The 19,203-nt window shown below is 38.4% G+C and overlaps 1 protein-coding gene across 24 annotated transcripts in view; it reads left to right on the top strand.

Moving 5' to 3' along the window:
- ARVCF (armadillo repeat gene deleted in velocardiofacial syndrome) overlaps window positions 1-19,203 on the top strand; it is a 209,023-nt gene that overhangs the window by 13,326 nt on the left and 176,494 nt on the right. For 17 of the 24 annotated variants that reach the window (XM_046901082.1, NM_001398134.1, NM_001398133.1 and 14 more), the window contains one exon: window positions 3,373-3,441. The exons of the other annotated variants lie outside the window; for them this stretch is intronic. The gene's annotated coding sequence lies outside the window, so the exon portion shown is untranslated. The remainder of the gene's footprint in view (window positions 1-3,372; window positions 3,442-19,203) is intronic. 24 annotated transcript variants of the gene reach the window in all.

The raw sequence follows: 19,203 nt of genomic DNA, 5'->3' as shown, positions 1-19,203 counted from the left end.
CTAAAATCATTCATCATTATCTTGTCTGCTAGGCTGTATAAACCAAACAAATCATTTCCGTTCATTTGTACATGTTCTTGAATAGCCTCAGTGCTGTTCTGATGGTGTTTGGAGCTGTATTTTTGCTCAGCACTCACTGCTTTTTGTTGGTGTATTTCATGTTTCCATCCCTTAACTTGGTAAGTGCAATCCTCTTAGAGAGGATGTGGTGCTGTGACACAGTCCTGGAACTGAAGATCTGTGCTTTTTATCTCTACAACTGGACTACATGGGAGTGCCTCAAGGACATATTTGTAATGCTGAAATAAAGGTACTTAGCCTTTGCTTAAAATCCTGTATTGTGGGACTGGGTTACCCAATGAGCATGTTTTACTCATCTCATGGGGATGAGGCCTGAGTTGTTAAATCTGTGGCAGCAAAATGAAACAGTTTTGGAACCAGACTGTTATCTTCAGCATCAATAGAAGGTCATGCCCTTGTCAGCCAGCACTGGATCAGCGTAATGTTCCAGTCAGAACTGTCTGTGAGGCCTGGAGTTGTTCTGTAGGAGTCCTGCACCCTTGGTTTGGAACTGCTGATATGGTAGGACTCCTGAATATTTGTAGGAGTCTTATTAAGGTGGTCCTTCCTGCAGTCTGAGCATAGACTCGTTGGCTCTTAGTAAGGGATGTGGCAGAAAGAAGTTTCTAGAAGGTCATTATAAGCCACTAGATCAAGTGCTCTTTTTCTATGGTTTTTCTTTCTTACTGGTGTATGTTAAGCCATGATACTTCTTTGGCAATTTCAAAATACAGTTCTACTGTTACTACTCTTGTAGTTCCACTGCTGGCTTGGTTCCTGGTGAGATCAGATCTTTTGAGATGTGGAGTTTCACTTCTTATTAGAAAAGTTCAGTCAAAGCTAGGAGGTTTGCTCCATGGCACTGCATTCCTTGGATTGACTTGCCTAGTGTTTTGTTCAGCTCTGTTGCACAAGGGTGTCCAAAATTGTGTTGCATCCACACCCCTTGCAACTTGCAGGGTATGTGATTTGGGAAGGTTAGGGGCATGCTTTAACAGCAGGTTACTGTCCTTGTCAAGAGTTGCACTGGTCTTGTTGCAGTGTGTGCATCATATGCTTGAATTTCTTTTCCTGACAGTAAAATGCTGAGTAGTGTTTGCTTTTTTAATCATGTGGAAATCACCAGCATGTGGAATGTTATTCTTGAGATACATTGCTTAAAAAAAGAGAACTGTAAATATAAGATGTATTGTTGTGAGTTACGTAAAATTATTAATTCTAACTGAGATCTTAGGTGATATAGGCATTTGTAGTATCCAGATTTGTAACTTGAGTGACATCTGGATTTTCATAGTGACAGCATGAATTAAAATGGCTTGCCATTCAGCTTTTATTTTTCTTAATCAGTGAGATTCTTTTTTTAAATAGGCCATTATTTTTAACTTTTCTCCTCTCTAGGAGCAGGATCTTTTAAAATAAGCACAACAATTCTGTGTGACCCAATTATAAAAGAATTTTTGAAGAATAATCCAAGTAATTCTTGATGTTTTTTAACTTTGTAATATTATGACCCCTATATGTGCTTAATGTTATCTCTGTTTTTGGGTAAGGCAGAATTAAAAAATACATATATTTTAGCAGGGAAAACAACTGCAAAACTTTGCTTCAGAGCTCCTGATTAAAGTGGGTCAGCAGGTGAAGTCTGAATTGCTAATAATAATTCTTCCCCAAAGCTTCATTTCTGCCCAGGGTTGGGTTGGTACTTGTTCAGCACACTTCTGACTCTGTCATCTCTCTGTGCTGCTTGAGGACCAACAAGCCCCCTTCACTGAGATTTTATTTTGTGACAAACTGAATTTCCATGTCTGTGCTCTGCTTGGTAGTGTGCTTGCTATCTGTGACGGGATTTCTCCTTTGTTCTGCAGTACTCAAAGTCATTTTCCTTATTGGAGTAAACACAGTGCTTTATTTACCTTTAGCTAATTAGGTAAGCTTTCATTGGGTGTTCTTTTGAAGGCACTGTAATTGCTGTATTAAGAGAGCTTTTGCCTTGAAACTTGTAAGTTAGGAAATAATATATAAAACTTAATGTGGGAGGTGAACGTGCACCTGGGAATCACACAATTCTCGTAAGGCAGCCAAATGCTGACTGGCTTACAGGAATGGGGGGTGAATCAAGTCTCCTTTCTTGTGCAAACCCAATCCTGCATGCTCGTCATGTTCTATGTTAGGTGCAGGCTTAAATGCCACTTTACAACATAGGTGTCAAATCAGATGGATTCTTGAGTCAAAGGCAGGTAAAATAGGTGGAGATGTGTGGTCTTTGGTGTTTAAAATAAACATGCACAAAGAGCAGTTGATCACGATTTTGCTGAGTAGTCTGACAGTGTTCTCTGGAAATTATTGCTTAGTGTGATTGACTTGATTTGAAAACCTGTTCTGCTTCCTTTTAACTTCTCAGAAAATGTATGTTTTGTATGGAGATTACTGTATGTATGTAGCAAGTAAACTGAACCACTGTCATCACATTTATGTTGATTGGAAAATTATGGACTATCTTTTTAAAGATAATGCTTAGCTACATAGGTGTGATTAAAGGCTATACATTCACTGATACCTTTATTGTAGCATTCTATGTTTTGACATTGGTCAGTGATAAAAGGAATGAAACCAATTGGCAGTATTTCCTTCATGATTTGGTCATGCATTTTATTTCAGAGATGCTGATTTATCTTTCCTGTGGTAAATAGCCCTTAAGATGACGAAGCTAAATCAAAAAGACTGGATAACTAATATGACAAAGTTAAATATTTATCAATTTAAGATCTTTGCAAATATGGTCAGTGTTCATATACTGTGTTCATGCAATCTTTGACAAATGAAAAATTTTATACTTGTACCTTCAGTTATTGTGGCTATTGCACAACTCTTCTAATGTGCTACAGAGTAATTGATCTAGTTACTAAGAATCATCACTTTGGTTTTCAGTTTATCATTGGGCTATTGAAATAAAGCATGTGATCCAGAATGATTTTATTTAAGCAAAGAGATCATTTTAAAGCAAAGAGAAACATTTTAGCTGTTTGATTTCTTTTTACAGCAAATGGTTTTGTGAGCCAGAGATTGCAGTAGAAACGTGTTCCCATACGGGAGCATTGAAACCAGATATGAAACTTCTGATGTGAACTTGGTCTCCTGGAAGCAGCAACTCTGGGGGGTGATGGGAATCTTGTCTTAGCTGTTACTACCTAGGAATAGCAGTGCAGAATTGAGTTGCTTATAGCGGTGCCCCACTGTTCAGGTCAGCAAGCTATTAGTCACTTGGTTATGTAGTTTTTACTCAGAGCTTGATCTGTTTCTTATGTTTTTCAGAAATATCCGTAACTTTGATTTCTGCTTTATGAACAAGGGAAGGGACCTAACAACTCACTGAAAAGAGTGGTAAGAGATGAAATTTCATTACATTGGCTTCTTTTATTAGCAACATATACTCATGGCTAAAAAATCTGGAAGACATAGTGGTTACTGATTTAATTCTTCTTGCTGCTTACTGTTCTGGACAGTCTCACAGTCATCACTCTTCAGACACAGTACAGTGATGAAAGACTCATTCATTTTTTTAATAATGGTCTTCAGTAGCTTTTGTCAAACAGTAGGGTTATTGAACTGTGTGCCTAAGATATGCAACACTTTTAATTAGTCCGCTTGGCAAACTATCATACAAAAACAGTTGTATATATAGCCAAAATGCAGAATAATTAACTGTATATAATATAACCTCCTGAAATTCATAATGGGACCTTTGCAAAATGTTTTGTTCTACTGCTCTCCTGCTTTTAAGGCAAGAGGTCTGGCTTCTAGTGTCCTAACAGCTTGCTCTCAGCCACTCTAAGTTTTTGTGTTCCTTTGTACTATCAGGCTTCATCTGAGGTTGTTCTCTGTCTGCATAGTAGGACAGATGTTAGCTATTTCTCCTTGCTCCTTCTGCATTGCAGAAACAGTAGTAATTGTGCTATCATTACCAAAGACATTTTCTGTAGGGTTTGTGACTGAGAATGTTTTGCTTGTTTTGGAAGCAAAGTGCACTCTGTACTCATTTTAAGGAATATGTCACCCTTAATCAGGTGTGCCATACATTGTCAGGATGACAATGCTTTCAATTTATTGCTCATCAGCCATGGAGATCACTGGGTAATTCCTTTGCAAGTGCAACTTGTAGGCTCAGATTGTTTGTATGCATTTTAGACTTGTTTTGGTTAGCTATTTGTTCATGATTTATAGTAATAAAATAGAACTGTTTTTTCTCAAACAGCAGACATCTCTGAAAAGCTGGAGCTGTTTGGAACTGTTCTTGTTGCAAAGGTCCACAGAAGAATTCTGTGGCTTTTAGTGAGAGTAGCATTATACTGTCTGAGTGGGAAGAATTTTCACCTCTCTAAAATGGCTTATAATCATCTCTAGGGTAGAGTTATGTGAAATCTAAGTAACTGTTTTACTGTTTGATTATGAAATCTTCTGGGAAGTGCAAGATATGACACAAAAATAGCATTTTAGCCTATAAATATTTGCAGTAAAAAAAGGCCTGCACTGAGTAATTTTAGAAAGGAATTTCCCTTTCATGCTGTGTATATCATATGTGGATGTTAATTAGTGACTTCCATATGTAGCTCTCAGAAGCTATTTTTATCTGGTATATCTGACACCAAATTTATTTTGAATTTAAACTTCTACTATTGTTTCTTCATGATGTAACTTGCAAATTAAGTCTGACTTACTCCATGTTGGATGCTTGAGAGTTTACCTCTATGTGATTATCTTGCTAATGATTGTACAAGCTTCTCATATTTGCAGCTGAGTCCTAATTTTGCCTTCATTATTATCCCTGATTCTTTGCCTTTGATGTGGAATGGTCTTAAGGACTGTTGAATACTTATGTACAATATATGTGCATTTAATTTAATTTCATTTATTTGTGTTAGAATTATTTTGATGACTTTGTGGTGTGGACAGCTTTAGAGCTGAACTTGTGTTAACCTGCATGAGGCAATCACAAGGCACTGTGTTTGTGGAGACAATACCTGGGTTCACATGTGCCTTCTCTGAACCTCATTTGTGCTGTGAGCTGTTGTGACTGGGATCCAGTGAAGCAGAGAGCGTGGGGGGGAATTCTAAGTCTGTCATATGGTTCCCATCGCTACAGAAGCGCTGTGACTCATGTGATTGTGAATTAGTCCATTTATGCTCTTGTTAAATGGAACTAGAGTTCTTTGAAATCTATCAAAACGGTCAGCTGTAGATCATACAAACAAAGGAGTTACTATAGACAAATATGGCAGAAGGCTTCTCATGTCTCATACTAAAAGGAAAAAACACCTGGAAATAGGTCCTGCAATAATTTGAGAAATCAGAACCATTTCAATTTGTATTTGTTTTCTTGGGTGCTACTTCAGTGCTAATCATTCATTTTCACCAGAAGGCGGGGGGGAATCAAAACCTAATAGGGAGGACCTGGGATTAGGAAAGACTGCATGGAGAGCTGGGCTTACAGTTCTTGGAAGTTCTTTATATGATCAGGAATCCCTGGGGACCTGTTGGAAGTTGCTGCCCTTTGTGCTTCTATCTAATAGCAAAGATGACAGCAGCAAGAGCTATCCTGCAGCAATGGCACAACAGGCAGGAGGCTGTGGTTAGTGTGTTTTTTCCAGTTCATTATTTGTGGGGCTACCTATGAGATAGCATAAGATTGATTGTATTATCAGAAATATTATAGTTTGATCACGTAGTATTTTAATGAGCCCTAATTAACATCAGGGAGTATCAACATCTGCAGTACTGATTACCAATATAGATGGATGTTATTTTTACTTGTGTATTGTTAATTGATTTATTGAGGTGGTACATCTGACTGGCTCAGCAGCAAAATGCCTTGCAAAAGTACTTAATCAGTATGAAATGAAGTTTCATTGAATCATCTAGGTAAGGCTGGCTTTAGAAGTGGACTTCCATGTGCTGAAATCTGTGTGATGCTTCATAACATGCCTTCTTGCTTTCTACTCTGTGGTTCAGAGAAGACTTGCTTCATCTAAAATGCGTTGGTCTTCAGAATTTGCTATTTTGGACCTGAAAGACACGATCTATCAGCACTATATGCATGTGGATACTTACAAATGTGTCTGTCAAAAAAGTCATAGTCACCTATGCATACAAGTATTGAAAACAAATGCTTGTCATCCTCACAGAATGTGCTTTCATTTTGGTTAAACATGCAATTTAACTCTTCTGTGAGATCTCTTGCTGGCATATTCTTTGTAGCCATGCTGGATTTCATCATGTTGATTGAATTGGGAGATTAAAAGTTTAGGATTTAATCCACACTTCTATAGCTGGAGTCATGGTGGTCCTTCTTAGTATTCGTTCCGTGCTGTTGGAAACATCTCTGGTAATACTGGAGTAAAATTGGCCTGGTCTATTAAAACTACAATGAATAAAACTTTAAGACCCGATCTCTTGATTTACATTTCTTACAACAACATATAATAGAATTGGCAAGACATAAATGCTAGATAAATTTTTTCTTATTTAGCTGCATTAAAATCCCTTCCAAGCAGATAAAGGAGATTTAGTTGATGAGAAGAATTAAACAGTAAGTATAAAGCATTATTTAGAAATGGCTTTGAAAAATATCAGATTCTTATCTTTCCCACTTTAGACATCCTCTTCAATTAACTTTCAATTCCAGAACTAATAGAGATGCAGTTGAGATGCAGCCATTTTTCACCAGCTGCATCATGCACCACATAACTGCTTTTAATTGTCTTTTCTTTTTCCCAGGTATTAAAATTATATTTCATGAAAAATGGCAGGCAGCTATATTTGCCTTTGCTACTCTTTTGATATTTTGCAATTGTAGTATTTTTCTCTTGTAAATATTTTGAAATTGAAATTATCCTAGAGAAAAAAGCTTTGTGTTAAATATTGACAGAATGTTTTCTCTCCTCCCCATAAAGTTATTTGCTGGGTACAAAGTGTTGACTAGAACAGCAAGGATGTTCCTGGAGCAAGTCTTCAAAAACTGACTTGTCAGCTTTAGAGTTGAAACTCACTGAAGATGGTCAATAAGAATTTTCTGGATTTTTTCCTTATACAACAAAAATGGTTCTTCCTTTGAAAAACTGATATCTAGTTGTGTATTCTTGACATTACTATGCATGTATTTTGAGGCCTATTTCAAGCTTCAACTGTCACCCTTGCCTTTTAGATTTGAAGCTGTTTTCCCTCCATGTGAAGTGTTACGCTTGGAGGATCTCTGCAGTTGTCCATGGGAGTTCTGGCAGGGGTTGCTCCCCTGGAACAAAAGGGAAATATGCTGAGATGCGTCTCAGACATTGAAAGCATGACTTGCTCCTCCTCTTCCTGACTGGGATTCCAATGATGGTTGCAGTTTTATCATCACCCACATCAGTGAAAAGGGAGGCTTTTTTTTTTGTAACTGTGACCTCCCACTGCAAAGATGGGTACTAAGTATTTTTTATTTAGAAATATGAGGCTATATTTATGGCTTTAAAATGATTGTAGTATATTCTTCTATTGAAAATATCTTCAGCATGTTCTTTTATTTAAATTGTAGCCTACTGTATGGTAATTCTTTGGCTTTCCTGAAAAGTTTCTTCCACTTAAGAAAATCAGAATTGATAGTTACCTTAATGAGCTTCAAGACAGAAGATTTAATTCATAGTACTTCAGTGGATACAGTTCACAGCACCTCTTGTCTAGCACTAAGAAATTCTCAAAACATTTGTGAAAATAACTGCAGACTTTTTTCAACTTTGCCTATGTACAGGCATGGGGTACTGTTTTTACACAGATTTAATGTTTTATTTGGTGACTAAGGTAGTTTTCAGCATTCCTGGAGGAAGCTTGATGCAGATGTGGTTGATCTCAGTACATTTCTAGTTACAGTGAACAGCACAAAGGTGAGATGGTTTCCAACATGTAATACAACAGTGTGTCTTTCAAGAAGTTGTGCTTCATTTTTTTTTCTCATATCTGAGTTTGGTAATGTTTGTGAACAGCCTTGTGGCACACATTACTGAGGTCAAAAGGAAGAGAGGAACACTGAACGCTCCAACTAAGGCTTTATGAAAGGAATGTTGAATTTTAGTTTGCTAATTAGTGCCTGCTGAACACTCCTGGTGATTGTCTGTCCACAGGCAGCTCTGGTGAGGCCGCTCCTTGAAGACTCTGCTCAGTGTTGGGCCCCTCACTACAAGGAAGATATTGAGGTCCCAGAGTGTTTTCAGACCAGCAAATGAGTCTGGTGAGGGGGTCTGAGCACTAGTCTTAACAGGAGGGTGAGGGAACTGGGGTCATCCAGCCTGGAGGAGACTTAAGGTAACTGTATCGCTGTACAACTCCCTGAGAGGTTGTAGCGAGATGGTGGTTGGCCTCTTCTCCCAGGTGAGAAGTGACAGGACAAGAGGCAACTGCAGTAAGTTGTGCTAGGTCAGGTAGTAAGGCAAATTTATTCTTGGAAAGAGCGATAATACTTTGCAACGCACAGCTTACCTAGATCCTTGTGGCTGTGAATTCAAAACTAGTCAGGCCATCCTGGCACAGTAGGACAAATTTAATTGAAGACAATTTTGGTTATGAAAGCAATATCTGCTGAAGATGAGAAATGGATCCTACCATTTAATTTGGAGTTTTCATGCAATCTGCATTGCTATGTAACTACTATATAGTGAACAGTTACTCCTGTTCATTATTTGGAAGGTGTGATGGAGGTCAAGTTTTCCAGTCCAACAAAGAGCCATGAAAAATTCAGGTTGGCAAGGTGGTACGTGAGATAATAAAAGCTGTGTGGGTCCTTGACAAAGTCAAGAGCAGGAGAAGTATGTCAAGTGAAATACTTGCATCGTTCAGCTTGTATTGAAGCATGTTGGAAAAGGACAAATACTGAAAACACTTATTGTTTTTAATCTCAGCAGATATACCAGTGGGAGTTCTCAAATTTGGTAGAGCTTGCTAGTAGACATGTGTCATGTCAGCTGGCTTTCAGGCTGAGCAAGTTACTGTACTCAGTGGGGTGCATAATTTTTCACGGATGGAAGGAGTTGTGTACAAAGTAAAGGCTATCAGAAAGAAGTCTTTGGTCACAGTAGAATTTGTCAAACAGACACGTGTGTGCTGTGGAGTTGTTCGTGCTTGTAAATGGCTAATTGACTTCCTTACAGCTCAGCTTAGATATGAAAGCTTTTGCCTTTTTCCTGTGTGAAACATAGAAAAGAGTGCTGCTGCCTGACCTGGTGAGCTTGGTGTCTTGCAACTTTGTGGGCTGTTCATTCCCTGCATAGATTGAGAGAGCAGATGACTTACAGAGTAACACTATATTTATTTATCTTTCTGCTGGTGGAGAGACATGCAGAGCTTATTTCCTAGTATACCACAGTTACAGGAGAAAAGGTTACTTAGCCTTTCTGAAGGCTATTGAATGTTATTGCAATTTTTCTGAGTAATGTGCACAGATTACCTTCTGTATCTTGGTCTTGTGGCCAATCAACTCTTCTTACTATGTAAACTTTTGCTAATTTCTGCATATAATGCAACTCCTTGTCTCTTTGAGAAGGCAGCAATGGAAGTGATAATGGCAATGGATTTTGTTTTCTTTTTAAAGAAATTATCTCAGTGTAGTGAATTAGAAGACCATTCTTGATCAAAAACTGTTGATCCATTGTGAAATAAATTATATTAAAATGTGACTAAAATTGTAAATTCTTAATATTCATCTAACACTGTAGGTGTAAAATAAAGTAGAAGTAATTCTATCGTGGCCCACTGAAGTAAATTAAAATTAATCGAAAGGGGGCAGTGCAGGAGAGAGTGGCATTTCTATTTTGTCATACAGTGACTAAAAGGTATTTCAGAATAGCATGAGTTTAAGAGGCAGTTCTTGCTGGAAGGGATAAATGTGGGATTGTGTATGCCAATTTATAATAGGAAAGGAATTTCATTAGCACTACTATTCATTTGTGTTGTGGGAGGAAGAGTAAAATAGATTCTCATTGACTTAAAATGTCACTGTCAATTCTGGCTTCTTGAATTCTCAGCAGTTCGTTGGTTGAATATGTGGAAGGAAATAGGACTGAGGATCAGCCCTGTTCTCTCTAATTAGGATCCTTGGGGTTTTGTGTGGGCTTATGTTTGTTGTTGCAAAACATTGTGCTTTTTCATTTTCTCCTTATACCCAGGTGCTCTTTGATTTCTGATAGTGCTTTGTTTTTTATTTCTGGAATGCAAACTGCCCTCAACTGCAGAAGTACAGTTTCTAGTGCCTGTATTCCATATCTTCCTCTTTCTGTTCTCCTGGAAAGTCCTTGACATTTCTTTGCTTGCTCTTTCCTGCATAATGTTTATGCTATTTTCTTGTCTGGCTGCCGACTGCCCTTTCTTTAGTATTGATCTCCAGCTTCTGCTTATTCTACCTTTCCAAGAGCTGTACAGCAAATCTATGTTTTTCCTTTTCTTTCTTCATCATTCTGTCTTCTGCTCCATTTTTTTCTCAAAGTTTTAGTGTAGTCCTTAATGGGAATTGTTTGAAATTGAAGTCTGCATAGTCTACTAGTTCCAAACGCATGGATTTACAATCTGGTTTATAGCATACAGTGGGCAAAAACAATTAAAGATATTTGCTCTTGTTAATTTCTGATTACTTTGTAGTAACAAAGTCTTAACACCTTACCACTTCCCATTTTACATATGGCTTTAGTTGAACTACTGATTCTCAAAATATTTCCACTTATCTCTGAAGTCATAATTACAGCATTCACTGCATTTGAATATAATTTCTGCTCTCAGCATTCTCTTCACATCTTGGACTTAATAGCTAAGAGGGATGCCTTGCTCCCCCCCCCCCACTGGAATCTGCATTTTTGGACCCCATCTCCTTTATCAGTTATAGCATAATGTTTCTAATGAGACTCTCATGTGTAGAGGTGCTTTAGCCATTTAGAACTATATGATAACCTCACTGTGCCTTTCTTGAATGTGTGACCCATTGTGAGAATGAGTTGAACATCTGTTCTAAAGTAGGTATCTTCAGTTTGGACTTGATTAGAAGAGAGTTGCTGAGCCTTTTCTGTCACAACCATGGTGCTTAATGTATTTATATGCTCAAGCTTACTCCTAAAAATAGTTGGTGTTTGTGCTTTGATTACTGTTGTCATGTGACTTGGAGATAGTTTCAGAATGCTGTACCTCTGGGTAGAATCTCTTTGCTATTAATTTTGGTCAAAATCAGAAAAGAGGGGCGCTGTTTCCAAAAATAAATGAAAGACTTGCATACAAGAAAACTAGTTAGAATTTCAATGAAACCTGATGATCTTGTTCCTGCCATCTTCTGTTTTCTTGGTCTCTGTTGAAAAGAAATTGAACTCCATAGCTCTTAAAGCATTTTCCTCTCAGATCTGCAGAAGGTGATATGCTGAAGTTAACTTTGGCAAGAAGCTATACTATATGAATACAAGAAAGCTGATATTTGCTTTTAAGGAGTAGTAGTTCCTGGATGTTGATGCTATCTTTGCTTTACCTGATATTTCAATGGCCTAGATCGGTTCAGTCTACTACTTGAGCATATTTGCTTTGTTTACAGTTGATTCTCCTCTCTTCAGAATATATCTGAGCAAAATGAGACTATAACATAGGAACTGTATGTTGATGTGTCAAGGCACAGATTGCACTACGAGTGGTGGAGCTGATTTATGACTGGTGATAAATCTGCTCTCTTCATTTGTCTAATATTTGACATAATATCCATGGGTTTGTGAGATAGAAAAGGTGGTTGCAAGTCAGCGTTTGCACTCCTTGAGAATAGCTAGCTGTGAGAAACCTAGAGGAACAGCAGAATGGAGGAGTTGAAGTGCCAGTATCTCAGACCTGTTTGAGCATTAAGCCTGCCTTCTACAATAAAAACTATTTCTAAATAGCTGGTCTCTTAAACGTGTGCAGAATTTTATGATGCATAAATTGGCCAGCAGCAAGCAAAGAGTGATGAATGGATGACAGGGTGCAAGACTGAAACTGTTTTATTCATGGATTGTGAGGTCAAGAAGAAGAGCTGCTGGGAAGGGGTGGCAGTTGAAGGAGAAGCAGAGCCCAGGAGCTAGAGAATCCAATGAATTACTGAACCACGTTGTCAAGCTTCCTTTTTGACAGTTACAACTGTGGCTTGTAACTTTTAAATGTATTTTATTTTCATGAGGTTTTTCTTCCAGCTCTAATGACATCACTGACAACAGCTGCTTCCAGTGTCACTACCTGGATCCTCCTAAACTTCAGTTTATTCCCTCACATGTGAAGCAAAATGTGGAAACTGCTTTGTTTTGCTTTATTTCTGCCCCCTAAAATGTACTCCTTCCCCACTCTGTCTCCAGATTAGTGTGGAGAGAATATGAACAAGCAACTCAAAATCAAAGCCTCCATCTGGAGCCTAGGTGAACATCCATGAATCTGTTCAGTTGGTTATCACTGCTCATTTCATTCAGTTGGTTAACACTGTTTAGCAGGATGCTTAGGCACTGCTGATGTGTAGATTTGCTTTGCGTGCTTACTGATGTATAACAGCAAGTTCTATGTAGCTGTACTCTGTAGTGTTCTTCTTAAGCTTGCCTTTGTTCTTGCAGCTATCCAGCAATACAGCACAGTCTGCTAGTTTTATCTACATGGTGAGCCAAAATGTTATAGGCATACTTAGTATGTATGCCCTCCGTGAATCATGAACCATGTAATCACTTAGCTTGGGAAACACCTTTAAGATCATCGTGTTTATTGCCCTCTGGTTGAAGTGGGAAGAAAAGTACGTGTTGTCTTATGTAGGGCTCTACAGAGGGAGTGAATTACATATCTGCCTGAAAAAAAAACTTGCTAAAGTGGTGTTTGTTTTCCTAAACAAAACAATTACCTATTTTAATCCTGAAATCTATGAAGTAAATACATTAGTTTCTGCTATAGTATCCGTTGATTTTTTTCCTTTTCTCTGGAATTAGCAAATTAAACTTACTTTAGAGCAAATCTGAATAACATCTGAGGCAGTTCCATGCCTTGTGAGTTACTGGAGAGCATGTTTGGTACATAAAGCTTGTTTTCATTTTTGCTAGCTCCTCTCCCATTTCTCTTACTCCCTTTAGGAATCTCGGTTTGAACCCTTTTTGAACAATTTTTAGAGGCTGGGTAACCACTGCAGGGGAATGGAAGGGATTTTAAATATGATCTCCCTTTCCCTTTGGATTTGTCCCTTCCTGGATTGCAGTCCTTTCTGCAAATTCTAGCAAAGCATGCCAGGTGTCAAAATATGCTCTGATCATACTGAACCCTGTCACAGAAATCACTGTCTATGCTTGGGGTCAGAGAATGTTCAGGGCAAATACTTTAAATCCTTGAAATTCTGTATCTCAGCAATAAATTTATAAAAGAGATAAAGTGAGCTATCTTCTTAATTTCTCTTAACTGCAACATTCTGAAAAGTGAAGGCAGGGCTGCTGGTTTTTTGTGTGTGTGTAACAGCAATGGAAGTGTAGAAGGAGATGATGTGAACTTTCTCCATAGTCACACTGACAGAATAGGTTACGGCTCAGACAAATTTGGTCAAACATGAACCTTAGTAATAACTCTTGCCTGATTCTGTCTTTTGGCTGAAGGAAAATCTCAGTAATGAGCTCACTGAAATGAGGCTGCGTACAGAGGCACTCCTTAGGAGTGTGGATGTCAAATCATCTTAAAGGTGCTTTCTCAATAGTCTGAATCATTTCCTAAGCTTTGTGCCATTTGGCTTTGCCACAATCTGAAATATTGTTCCATTTTTAATGGGAGTAGATATGCAAAAATGTACTAAAAACATGATTTGTGGACATCTTTGGAACCCTTTAGGATATAAGAGTACCTGTAGAAGCTGTTATAGAACTTCAAATGAAAGGAGTGTTAGTAGATGAACATTATTTACGTTGATTTCATCTTCAGTGTTACTTGTTTCTATCTTTTGCATTATGTAGGAATAATACGTTAATTGTGTTAAGAACTGAAGGTCCAGATTTTCTTGATTGAAGCATAATGATGCATGGAAACAATAAGAAATGTGATGGGTATTGTTTGTTTAAATGAACTAGAATTGTATTAAAACACTTGCCATGTAGAAGTGCTTGTGTAGGTAGGTGTCTTTTGTGTTTCAACACACGTGGGATGACTTGTGTAATCTGTTATTGATATACTGTAGGAAGTTTAATAATTGAACAGTTCTATTACTGCATGTATCTTGGTTATGGCAATATAAATCTCCTGTGACAAACCTGAGACAAAATCCTATTAATTGTGTCCTTCTTTTGACTTCAGCTGAGTCACATCCAAGTTCTCTGATGAAATTAAATATGAAGGAATGGGAAGAGGCTGCTTGTCATTAATGTCTGCTGAGACAAAGCTAAAATAATTCAAAATTGGGGATAAATATACTGACACCTAATGCAGAGAAGTAGAGGTGAATAGGTGTTGATTTGTTTGACTCTTATGATCATAGAATCCACGTTTTAAATATAATTACCTTTAATGTCGAAATAAAATAACATGGCTTATTACTCATAGTAACTGAGCTTAGCATCGTGTAGCAGGGAATCTTGTTAAGATGACCTGGAAGACAGAGGAAAAACAAGGTTTGTTCTGGTAGCATAAACTCATCGACACAAGGGTGGATCTCTCCTCAGTGTCGGTGACAGTCTGCAGGAATGCCATCACTCTTGCCTTGTGATGCAAATGGCAGGCACTAATATGAAGCTTTGGATCAATTGATTCGTTTCTGACCGGCAATGGCTTACCCGTGCTGCACTATAATGAGCTTATTTTCCATAGTGATTGTATGTAGGTGGGGGCAGCACAGAGAAAAGAGCAGAAGGGATTATAAAGAAAGCAAGGGAGGTGATTTAAAGTCCTTCATGTGGAAAGAGGGGCTTAGAGATGGCTCTTTCCTCACTTTTTTGCAGCATGCTTTCTTAATTTTTGGAGTGTGTAATTAACTGTCTGTGTTCCAGTGTCCCTGGGATGCATGCAGGAATTGGCACCAAGTTAGAAATGTCCCCCACAAAGATTAAAATTTGGCTTCTGCAGCATCTAGTTATTTTGCTTTTAGTGTAATTATTTAGATGCTGAGGATAATTACCACAGGTCCTGATATGAACTGAAAGCTCACAGGACAGCTATTTTTAACAGTGGTACTAAAAGTTGCAGTAAAATATTAATAAATTCAATATCCAATTTGGCAAAAGCTGATACTACTGGCATTAACTGTTCATAAGCTACATAGTAGGCTGTTGAGGGAATTAAAGAAAACAATAATAATCAGAAGTAGCAGTTTATTAAAGTAAAACTGCATTACTTGGTGTCCTGAGCACTGGTGTGGGGACACAGATAATCAGCTGGTACATCATGAATAAAAGCTTGAATGAGTGTGGAATGTTCTTGGTTTTAATTTTCTATTTGTTACTGCTCCTTAGAAACAGCTCCTTTGCTTCTGTACACTGCCACTCATGGAGGGATCTGCAAGTTCTTAAAGGTAACGTTTAATGTACTGCAGAGGTTGGATCTTATGGCAGGCAGATCTCAAATGGGATGGGGCAGCTCTGGGCTGTGGGACTTGCAGCACCATAACAGCATCATATGTAGGATGCTTCTGACTGCTGCCTTCTGTGTCTTGTCTTGGGAAGGCTGAAACCCTGAGTTCTGAGCTGCTGCTCTCGTGGTTCTCCCTCAAATGTGATGTGCAAGTCACAATTACTACTGCGTATAATGGGATGTCAGGAGATGTAGACTGTGAGCTTGGATGGATCACATGCTCTCATGTGAAATAGAGGTATTATCTGGGTAATGAAGTAACCTTACCTGGGTAACCTTAGAAAAGTTAGCACTTCTTATTTTTAAATGGTCAATTTAAAAGTATGAGATGCTGAGTGGGGGATTTAGGTATTTGTACAGAATGTTTTTTAGTACTTGTATTCATTTAGTGACAAAAATGTTTTTTATAAATAGAGGAATTCTTAAACCCTGTGATCAAGTCTTCCTGTATGCTTGGTGCTTGCCAGCTGTGCTCACAGCTCTGAGTGCTCTCACCTTGCTTAGCATCTGGGTAAGGGCAAGAGGCTTTCACTTGCTGTTCCTCTTCTGTTGTGGTTCTTCCCTCTTCCTCCTTACAAAAAATGATTTATTTTTTTGAACAGCATCAGTATTTTCCTGCTTTGTCATTTCTTCCTGGGAGCATCTCCTGAGAACACAGTCTGTAGCACTCTCATTATCCACAAATGGAGTGCTGAGCAGGAATGATCCTTAATATGCTGCTACTCAACAGTTCAGGGAATGTTTTTGGTGAGTAGGAAGACTTCTTAAAAAACCCAACAAAATTGAATAAGTTCTGAAACTATTTGCAAAAAAGTTGAATGGTTTCAGATAAGAAAAACTCTGTTTAGGTTGACAAAAGATATAAAATGGTACATTGTTTTGCCATCTGTTCAGAAACATGCTGACTGCCCAGGATTGATTCAGCATGGAGAATACTGTAACTCATGCCACCAGTGTCTCAAGTGAGTGCTGCTTCTCTGGCCTGGGCACTTTCGGTTTCTTCTGTTACTTCTGTTAAAAGATAATTAAATGAAACTTCCCAGCATGCTTAAAATGGTATGTTTGTGTTAACTGAAGGCTAAATTTGAGTGACAGGACGCAAGTTCAGTAACATGTCTCAGCTGCTTGCTTTTTTAGGTAGGTCTCCTTTGGTCTCTTCTGTTAGAGAAGGTTCACTTTGAGTGCAGTACTTGATCATGGAGAATAGGGTTCTGTGGTACAGCTAAGCTAACTTGGTAAGTAGGTGGTACTGCACAAAAGGTCGAAGCTGCTTGTGTATCCTAGTGGGAGCATAGGGAAGGAGGTCAGATGGCTCCTTCCAGTGCTACAGAGCTGTGGCATTAGCTTAGCTGTCTTGTAGAGTCCCAGGGACAAGGTGAGGGTGCCCTGTGCTTTTCTATTAGGGGAATACCTCTTTCTCCTCTCTGTTCCATGAGAATGGCCTTTGTTCCAGCGTTTTTGTTACAAGGCTGTGAAATGGAATGTGTTATGCCAAAATGAAATTTGGGGTAGGCTTGAGCAAAAGGAGGTATTTCAAACTCAGTTCAATCTGCTGAACTGAGAAATCAGTTATTCACACAGCCTGAGCTTAGGACACAAAGTGAAATAGTGTATTATCTCCAGTTATTTTTTTCTCAGGTGTTTCAAGCAGAATACACATCTGTGGTTCCCACCTCCCCCCATAGTGCAGTGGGTTCTCTGACTAGATGCAGTATAGCAAATACAGTGTTTGGCATTGGTAGCTGTTGTTGACTAGATGGAGAAGAAAGTGCTGAAACTCAAGTCAACTTGTTTCAGCTCTGGCCATTTATGGTGTGAAGCCGAAGCAGCTTACATGGGGAGTTGTCATAGGGTCACAGTCTGGGTTGTGGTGGTATATTAGCATAACACAATTACAGATGTGCTTTCAGCTATTGATAGTCTGTTATATAAGTAGATAGGTCACTGAATAGCAAGAAACTTTATAATGTTCACTATATGGATTTGAATGAGTCTTTTCTGATCTAATCTTAGGCTCTTTTGATTTAATTCTGAAGTTTCAATTTTTTTATTGCCTTTCCTTTTATGCCATCTCTGAAAATGTCATGAATGGATGCCTAATATTAAGACATCCTATTCTGCATGCTTTGACTTGCCTGCAGAATATCCATACCTTAAAGGAATTTTTGACCTATAGGAAAAATAATGCAGCAAATAATTGGAGGCAGTACACAACTCTGGCCCATGTTATGACTTCAGTGGATATGAAGATGCCACAGTAAATCTTTGCAGTCAGTCTGGGTGGAGTGTCTTTCTGTCTTTCTGGAGACCCATCTATATGGAGATGGAATTGTCTTTATTGTATTCATTTGGTAACCCCCAGTGAGCACGTGTGTTGAGCTCTTGCAGCGATTTAGTATTACGGCTTCAAGCTATTTATAGTGGGATAGGAGGGAGTCAGCTATTCATAGTTGAGTGCAACTGGAAAGAGATATAGGGAGGCAGAAATGGCATTTGGATTAGGATCTTTTTGGTAGACAGTGACTTCATAGCTTTCTTGCTCACAGTGCTCATGTTTATAATGGGCTTTCATTTCCCTGGTGTCACTTCTGCATCTTGTCTGGGATTTGTCATTCTGTCAGCAGTCCCTTTTCTCTCTGAATTTTGTTCCAGTTTTACTTTTCTCCAAGAGTCTTCTCCCTGCCTATTTCATTCCAGCTTGCTCATTAGTTTCTAGCTTTATGCCTATCGCTGTTTCTGGTTCAATCCCACAGCTTCATTCTGTGTTTTCTGGTCTAGGGCTCTTTGACAACACATAATGCATGTTTCAGAGCTCAGAGTCTGCAACATCTTCCTGGTCAGAGGACATGTTTTTCTGTTGTCTGCTTGTTTTTAGGTTGGTCTGTGTATTCCTTTTGTTTGGGGGAAGGGAAGGTTTAGGTGACAGCAAGCCATGCACTCCCCTGGTGGTGATGCTTTTGTGCATCCGATATCATCCCTTCTAAATGTCTACACTGATATTTCTAAGCTGTGGGGAAGAGTGTTATACCTTTCCATGAAGATCCCATAACTATCCTGAATGGAGCAGGGAGCTTAATTAAAGCTGTGATTTGCAGTTGTAAATGCTGGGAAAATTGTCCTCTATAGAAGCTGGGCTTTATGCTGTTTTGCTATTTGTGCTGCTGCATAAAGCTCTGACTTAACAGTGCTGTATATGAAAATAACATTCCTGTACAGATGCAACTGGGAGATGTAGCCAACTAAGAGCCTTGTAAAGCTTTCTGTTCTGTTTATTTCATTTCTAGGATTGACTTAAATATTCCACTAGAAAGATCTCAATTATTCATTAAACTGAGTAGATATTCTGGAACAATTTCAAACCTATTTGAATAATTTAATAGGGCATATTTCTGTACATAAAATTTCACAGATTTGATGTGAACAAATTCATAAGTGTGGCCTCAATCTCTTAAGTTCTGAGGTTTTTCCTTTCTACTCCAATGAGAAGTGTTGTTTTCTTTTCACTTTGGTTTTCTCTGTTACTACCCATTGGAATGTGTTAACATTCCTGGCATG

Source organism: Gallus gallus, chromosome 15 (assembly GCF_016699485.2).
Source record: "Gallus gallus isolate bGalGal1 chromosome 15, bGalGal1.mat.broiler.GRCg7b, whole genome shotgun sequence".
Classification (NCBI taxonomy): domain Eukaryota; kingdom Metazoa; phylum Chordata; class Aves; order Galliformes; family Phasianidae; genus Gallus; species Gallus gallus.
This window is presented reverse-complemented; position numbering and strand designations above follow the sequence as displayed.